Here is a 9,441-nt window from a genome sequence, read left to right on the forward strand (position 1 = left end):
CAAGTATAGCTGAATTTTTTGGCATGAGAATGAGTCAGTAATGCAGTGATATGTCCTGGTGTGTTAGTTTAGTATAAGGTAGAGAAAGAGTTATTATTTAAGGTGAATTATTGAAAGCTTAAAGTATGAAGAGAGTTGTTGACAGGGTTGTTGTGAAAGAAAAGTATAGGTTATTGATGAAGGTACTTGGTGGATGAGTATTGTTAATTTAGGCGTCCCTGAGATTGCAAAAAAGGGAGTTAGTTGAAACTTATAGAAATATGAAAGAAGTTAGGTGTATAGATGATTGAATAGTAATGATGTGTAGAAGGAGAATGTGTTGATGGATTGTAAATATGATAGACCATAGGGTTACAACTGATTATTATTGTTATGAGGTCTTAGCAGACTAGTGTTTTTCGAATGATTGGCATGTAAGAATAATTGTGAAGATTGTGGTTATCATAGCTAGAACAAGATACTAAGTTTGAATAGTAGATGGTGATCAAGGTGAGTACAATGATTGATGTGTTGTGAATGTTAGTTATACAAAAGGTGAACTAGTAGGCTTGAATAGTATATACAAGAATTTAAGTTTGTTGTTTCGGGATTTTGTGAGATGATAATTGTAGAAACGAAAGAAAGTTTAGTATATTCTATGGGAGTTCAGTGGTCATGTGTATTATTATATCCAATACCCTAAAGTGATTGAAGTTCATTTTAGAGTTTATTAAGTGGTTCATGGACTTAATGATGATTGGTTAAAGCTAAGGGGGAGATGATAGAACAAGTAACTAAGTCGGGATCTCAGATTCTTGTAGTAGTGCCAGTATGTGTAGGAATGATGTAAGGGGAGAGGATTCCCAAGCCATTCTCTTGTCAGTGCATGTATTCAAGAAATCAATTCATTTTATATTATTTAATTCAAGTATCCATGCTTCCCACGTAGTTGATAAAATACCTTCAAGAATTATCTTTGAACAAAGGATTACATATCATGTTAAACTAGTTTCAAGATAAATCTCCAAGTTATGAATTTTTCTATATCCAATTTCAATAGAATTTCATGTAAATCACCAATTCATGATTTGCTCTATGTATTATACTTTATGCCCCAAAAATTTGAATTTTATAAAGGATTACATGACTTACAAGTTGGGTTTATACCAAAATTATCATGTTTTGAGTTTATAAAGTTATAAGTGATTTAAGCCTTGAATTACATGACTATTTTCATATATCTATGCATATAAAGTGATTTTCCAGATTTTTCCCAATTAAGTTTAAGCTTGATATTGAGATTATTGATCTTATTATTTTGATGGTATTGAAGTATTTTCAAGAAGCATGTTGAGCATGTTGTTTTGCTATGAATTTAAATGTTTATACGTGAAGTGTAAATTGGGATTCATAGCTATTATCACTATTTACAAGATTATGAATTTTGAGAGACTTTGAATATAAATTTCATGAGTTTGTTCATATTTTCATGCATATTTTTGAGATTTTCAGATTTTAAGATGAACTACGAATGTTTATGTTATCAAACATAAATTTTGAGATGTTTTGGCACAAGTTTGATATATGGGCTTTAAGCCCTAAGATTGAGTTTTGATATTTCAAGAAGCTTGTATTTTTTTTTACATACTTTGATACCCTATTCCTAAGGCCTCGGTAAAGAGAGTCAAGTTATTTACAGTATCCCTTCATGTTTTTAGGTTTTCATATTCTAATCTTTCAGTGACCTTTTCATTTAGTCGAGATGGTCATGATGAGCAGTTGACTAGAGGGGAGAGAGTAAATATTTCTTGTTGATGAAAGATGGTCGTGTGCTTATTTTAGCTAAGTTGGTAAATATGAAGTAAGATCGAGGCCAAGTCTTCGATATATGTCATGGTTAGTTGAAGTTTTATGCGTTATGTAAGTCCATAAATTTGAAAGAATTTTGAGGTGACATTTTGAGTATGGCTGGGCTAGTCGAGAATATTTTATGTATATCATCTTAAGAATTGAATAATACATAGAAGTTGTTATGAGTAAGGTGTTAGGGAATATGAGAAAATGCTTTATGAGTGTCTGTTTAGAGGTGCGTATGTGGGTATGAAGGTAGACTTGAATGTTATATTTGTATATATGTGGAAGGGTGCATTGCACATTAGTAAATGTCTAGTACGAGGTTGAGCGTGGTTGTTGGAGTGGTAATGAGAATTTTTCAAGAGATGAGAAGTTGTGAAATGCAGGGTGTGTTGAATTCATGATTCAAACTAGTAATATAGTGTTATGTGGTGTATCTTGTGACTTCGAGATTAGGCTTGAACATGGTGATACGATTTCATTCCGACTAGACATGAGTAAATGGAAATATCAATGACCATGTGAGAATTAGAAGATGAACCAATGAGTATGGTCTTTAAGGGAAGGGAATGGTTGAGAGATTATTTTAGAAGTGTGTAGTTTTTAAGTAAGGTGTTGTGAGGCCTAAAGTTCAGAAATTCTATCCCAATGTATGATTCAGTTTCAGCATCCAGTAATCCAGTTTAACAATCAAACGGATAGATTCCTTTAGTTTTTCATTTTCCGAACTAGTCTGGTCTTACTACCTGAAGTTTCATAAGTACCGTCATTCCAGAAAATAGTTGTTGACACCCATGAAAATTGTGAATTCAGCTCAGTATATGTATCAAGTATCAATTTCAGAATTCGGACATCTAGTCATGATTCGGTTCATAAGTATTCACTGAACGATCTTTATTTTCTAAATATTCCAGCTCAGGCAATGTGATACTCAGTACGTAATGTTAGCCTCATTTTTTCTCATGATTTAAGCCTGTATAAACTATCACTTTGTCGTCTATAAGTATAATCGCACCTTGAGCACATCAAGCAAATTCTGAACTCTCAGCATGAGTCAGCTCTTTATAATAAGTAAAGGCAAGTCAGCTCAGACTCAATCGAAGATAACAACCTTCCCTCATTAAGCTCCTCTCTAATCAAAGATTCAGCTATATAGCTATTCTTATCATGAGTAAATATATTCATCAAAGTGTAACAAAGTTGAGAAGGATATAGGTCCGGTTGAGCAAGTTATTTCAACTTTGCATCCTTAGTTTCTCGGTATCCTTAGCCTGTCTAGCGTCATTCGAGGATGAATGTTTCCAAGGGTGAGATATTGTAAGACCCCGCAAAGTTCCCTTGTCGTTAGAGCTTTCAAAATAAGTCACATGGAGCCTAACACTTAGAACTTTAGCAAAGTGTTCAACACTTAGTTTATTTTGAACCTTCAAACTTCGGAGAATTAATTCATGACCTTTATGACATCCGTTTTTCGATTTTTAAGTTGTGTTACGATCGAGCAAGCTCATAGTACATATTGGATGAGTTTTGGAATTTTTCAGAACGCATTAGGCCGCGTTTGGATTTCCAACCAGTAGCAAAAAAGCTACTTTTGCCCAATTTTCAGCAATTTAGGGTCAACTTCCAATGATCATAACTTCCTGTATTTAATGAGCTGGGTGAGCTACTATATATCAAATGAAATATCTTTGAGTCTTCTTTCCAATGAAATTGGTTTCATCCAATTTTATCATCGGAGTAAAAAGTTATGATCTATTTACTTCAGCATATCAAACCAGTGACTGAGGGACAAATGTGACTTTATTTGTTTCCTTAGGGGAATTTTGGTCATTTAGCATCCCCCAATCGTGCTTTAAAACGGGATTGAGCTTATAGTGAACCAAAAGTTGGTCATTTATCTGAAAATTCTCAAGAACCAAATACATGAGCTTTAACCAAGAATTCAAGATCTCTAAAAATTCAACCGCAAGAATTCAAAAATAATTTAGGAATCATAATTCCCAAGTTGAGATCTTCAAGAAGCACCTATTATTTTACGAGTAGAGTTTCGGAATCGCAAGTTCATCCAAAGTCACAAATTTGAGGTATGTGGGGTTTGAACAAGAATAATCCTTCTGGTCTTGTGCCCAAAACTTGATTTTTATAAAGATTACATAAATTTTTATGTTGAAGTTTATACCAATTTATCTTATTTTGAGTTTATGTAATTATCAATGAATTGAGTATTTGAAGGCATTATATTTTATCTTGATATGATTTGAGTTGAGATATACATATTTTGATTTATATTTTCCTATTAAGAATTGATGTTGTTGAATTTCTTTGAAATGAGGATTGAGAATGAATTTACGGAATTTGTGATATGAATTTTGAGTTGTTGAAATTATGATATTTATGTCATGAATTTATTCCCAGTATTTTAATTGAGATAAGTGAAGATTTTCGAGATGATTGTTGAGTATGAAATTTAGATATGATTTTGATGGATTAAATCTTTATATTTTGGGTTTTAAATATATGTGATGAAATTATAAGGAGATTTTGATCTCGAGTCGTGGACATGATTTTATAAGTATTTCTCAAAAGCAAAGATTATTGTTTTGATATTGAACAGGTATGGAATTTGAGATGATATTTTGGAAGATGAAATCGTTATATTTATGTCAAGGTTGAAATTGGATTTTTATGATATTACGATTTGGAGTTTTCCTTTATCAAATTATTTATCGAGATTTGAATTGAAATTTATATCATGATTTTTAGTTGAAAATAGGAATCCATAATTTATTATGATTTAATTATGAGAAATATGATTTGGCCTTCATTATAGGCCCTTGAGATTATTTTGAGGTGAATTTCCTAAATGAGACTGAGTTTGAGTATGGGAGTAGTATTTAGCACCGAGCAGGAGGTGTGGGTGAGCGTACCCTACTTTTCTAGAACTACGTACCACCATAGGATTGAGATTTGTGGGCCTAAGGCCGAGTTTGTGATCACTGAGTTGAGGTTATACTCCCTGGCAAGAGTATGACGCTCCTTCCCAACTTGGGGTTTCTTCCTTATGAGGACAAAACGTTGGACTCCATGATAAGCTCCCATGGTTTATGTCGGTTATAAGAAACTCCCATGGTGTGTATGTGTCTCTGCTCTATCTAAAATAAGTGTGTATGGTTTAAAAACTATGATTTGTGAGAAAGTTTCTTGTTTCCGAAAGATTGAAATGTTTTGTTCTAAAGAGAGTTGTTTTAAGACTTGATTACTTTACAAATTGAAACCGAGCAAAAAGTGAATTTGGAAATTATTGTAATGACTCACGTGATTTATTTTACATGTATTATTCATCCATGATTTTGATGATTTAATTTGAGCTAAGTGAGTTATTTATATCAGCATGCATAATTTTATAAACTGTGATGATATTAAGATATTATTTTATATATACATTGCGCCCCCATATGCTCGGTACATTTCCATGGTACTGACCCACATATTCGTATGTGGGCTACATATTCTCAGAATGTAGGTACAAGGTATAGTATGCACCTTCAGATCCAGTCAGTTCGTGGTATCCAGTCAGCAGGTGATGAGTCCTTTTGATTCAAGGGCTTGGGTCAGTTATGCAGAAATAATAGTGTTGTATTTTCTTTTTTCGGTCGTATTGAGTTGGTATAGTCGGGAGTCATGACCTGGCTACCTACAATCAATACTAGCAGAGGCTTCATAGACAGTCAGTAGAAGTTAATGTATTCCGTTTCAGTTTTGGTTGTAAAGACAGAATTATAATCTTGTAAATTCAGTTTTTTATCGATCAGATTCAGAAATGAGTTATTTTCCGCAGATTTGTATAGATTTATACTTTTTGTTCAGTTGCTTATGAGTTATGCCAGTAGAAGGGTTAGCTTGGGGTCACTTGTAACCCTAAGCACCGTGTGACGTCTCGGGATCTGATTTTGGGACGTTACAAAAACATAAGTCAAGTATTCTTGATTTATAATTCTTTTAGAATGCTAATCACTACATTAAACACAAACCTAAAAGGAGTGCTATGAAATTCTTAAATTTAAGAATGAATTCTTAAAAGGTAAAATAATATTTTATTTTAAAATCTTTTACAAAGTTCAAATTAAAAAAAAAATAATGAAAGCGGTGTGTTTCACATTGTCACATTAGTCAATAGAATTGTATATAAGAATAAAATTATTTTAAAATAATAATTGATATTAAAATGAAAATTATATCTATTTGTATAATATAAGTAAATATTGTGTCTCAAATATACTATGTTCCATTAGACTTCCACCTTCTTTTGTATCAATTTGGACCGCATTTTTTGCATCAAATAATTTGTGAATTTTCCTGAATCATTTTGGAGAGCTCAAGCTTCTCAAATTGCTAGTACTTCAACAATCATTACATTTCGTACAAATTAAACTGAGGCCAAAGTCTTGAAGCAAACATACACAAACTATACATGGATATTGTACCCGATGATAATTAATTCAAAATATAAAGTAGACATACGAAGAAGTCAAGAAAATTTAACATCTATAATGTATACATAGAATGAAATTTGACCGTATATACTTAGATATTCTCCAACAAAAGGCACTCAAGGAAGCACCTTATCTACCCATATCCAATTTGTTCCGTCTGTTTGCCACTCCTAGGCACAACTGAGCAAGAGGATAGAACGAAATGATCCAAATTAAAGTATCAATGAATCTGCTGGAATTAATTAATTCACAAGCTGCTGAATTTTCAAGACTATATAAAGAAGCATCAAATGCATCAAGATATCAAATATATTATTTGCATTCAATAATAAACTGCATCATTCCTACCTCGTTGGGATAAAGAAACTGTTTTTGGAGAACTCGACTTAAGTTCATCAAATCAACTTCCTTTCAATATACAAATCATAAAAATGCAATTTTAATTACAAAAGTTCTACCTAATTGAAACAACAAAAAGCTCATTAAATTTGTTATCAATGAATTGAGAAAAAAAAAATAAAACCTGATGATGAATGCCACCAATCTTTTAGTCAAAATTGTCATTTAATATTTTTTTATGTATAAAAATAATAATATTTAATAATAGTGGTTTGATTGTTTCCTTAGTATTAGGACTTTTGGACTGTACTTTCCTCAATATATAAGACATTAGGATCACGTTTTTACGTTAGAAATATCTACTACTTTAATTATTATAAGATTTAGTTTAGGATCCCTCAGTATCAAGGATTTGGAATTGTTCTTTTATGTATTCTAATCAAATTTTACTAACGGCCTCTTCTTCTATGTCAGATCTTTGTTGCCCACTGATTGAAGAATTGAAAAAGAGATTTTTCTTGTTTAATATATTAGAAAATGGTAGAAATTAAATTAGTTGCGAACGAATTGAAGAAAATAGTTTTCAAAGAATTGTTGATTCCATATTATTGAAAGGAATTTGTAGTCATGACTGATGATGCTCTAAATCTTGAATCTACTGTATGTATTTAGTACAAGAAAATAGAATTTGTGCAACCTATTATCTAAGTTGTTGCATTGTTTTCCGACTTTCCACACTTATGTGTCCGCTTGCTTTAATGAAATTACAATGATAAATCTTACAAAATCCTATTACCTTATACAGGCATTGATCCTACATTATTTTTGTTTCTTTTAACGAAAAAAGAAACTCAAAATCTTTACCTTGCTGTTTAACTTCAATATAGGCACGGATATCTGATCCAATAGAGATCCAAAACAAAGTGATTTGAATATCGCCTATCATAGATCAAAAAAATAAAAACAAAATATTAATAGTAATATAATGAATAAGGTTACTAAAACTTAATGCTTAAATTACTTATCATGAATTCAAAAAGAAAAAAATAAAATACTGATTTGACTTACTTTTATCTCCACTTTCTTTTAGCTACAATAAAACAAACACCACCAAAATTAAAGAAGGAATTACATAAAAATTAGAAATATAATTAATAAATTAATTGAAAGAAAAAAACACAATTAATACTAACCTCAAGTAAAACCTATTCAATTTATCATTCAAGGAAAAAAATTGCAAGAAACATTACCCAAAGACAATTAGTAAACTAATAGAAAAAGAAGAACAAATTAACATACTAACCTAATATTGAAATTACACAAATTCGAAGAATATAATATTGATTTTTATGAGAGTTTGACCGAGAATCATGATGTTTCATGGAAACAGGTTTTGAAATTGTGTGCATAACAAAAATATATATAAAGACTTCAATTAGGATAATCTTATTAAAATCAAATTTTGTAGATTTAGAATTCTTAAACCAATAGAAAAAGTATTAGTTGTCTTTAATTTTGATGACTTATAATAAGGAAAGGTTTTACTATAACTATATTTAATTGATTTTCTAACTCTTAAATTATAGAAAAATATAGTGAAAAGACAATTTTGTCTAAAACAAAGATTTTTAATGAAGGGCAAAAAGTTCAAACGACATTTCTAAAGTTGTACACATTTTTAATATATTTTATATTTATATTTATATTATATATATTTATGTTTATCTTTATATTTATATTATATATATATATATCATACATTATTATTATATTAAATTATATTATATTATATATATATATATATATATATATATATATATATATATATATATAGAGAGAGAGAGAGAGAGAGAGAGAGAGAGAGAGAGAGAATAGATATAGATATAGATTATAGATATAGGAGTCCTAAATTTAGTAAAATAATAATTATATTATAAAGACTTTTAATGAAGGTCAAAAAATTCAAATCTCTTTTCTAATGGTTTTCACACTTTTAATATATTTTACCTTAAAAATAAAAATAACAACCATATATGAAAAAGATTTTTTTCAAAAAAGGAAATTGTTTTTAAAAAAAGAATAACCATTTATGAAAAAGTTTTTTCCATAAAAGGAAATTATTTTCTACCAATAAAAATAATTTCAATTATAATAAAACGATCAAAGCATCCGAAAAAAGGCACCCAACTTTAAAACATAGAACAATGAAGGCACTAACAATGAATGCTCAAAATTTAGTCAAAAGTGACCGGTGGTATTTTCTCATTAAAGTGATTAGTGGTATTTAGATTCATATTAGGAATTAGGTTACCATCTTTTTTTCTCCATAAATATTAGAATGTAACATATTTGATTTATATTAGTACACAATTTAACTAATTTTAAAATATATTAAATAAAATAGTGAAAAGACAATTTTGTCTTAAGTAAAATCTTTTAATGAAGGACAAAAAGTTCAAATCACTTTTTTAAGGGCTTCACTCTTTTAATATATTATAGATATAGATATAGATTATAGATTATAGATTATAGATATAGATGGTATTTTCTCATTAAAGTGATTAGTGGTTTTTAGATTCATATTAGGAATTAGGATGCCGTCTTTTTTTCTCCATAATATTAGAATGTAACATATTTGATTTGTATTAGGATACAATTCAACTAATTTTAAAATATATTAAATAAAATAGTGAAAAGACGTTTTTGTCTTAAGTAAAATCTTTTAACGAAGGACAAAAGTTTAAATCACTTTTTTAAGGGCTTCACACTTTTAATA

Source organism: Capsicum annuum, chromosome 3 (assembly GCF_002878395.1).
Source record: "Capsicum annuum cultivar UCD-10X-F1 chromosome 3, UCD10Xv1.1, whole genome shotgun sequence".
Taxonomy (NCBI): Eukaryota; Viridiplantae; Streptophyta; class Magnoliopsida; order Solanales; family Solanaceae; genus Capsicum; species Capsicum annuum.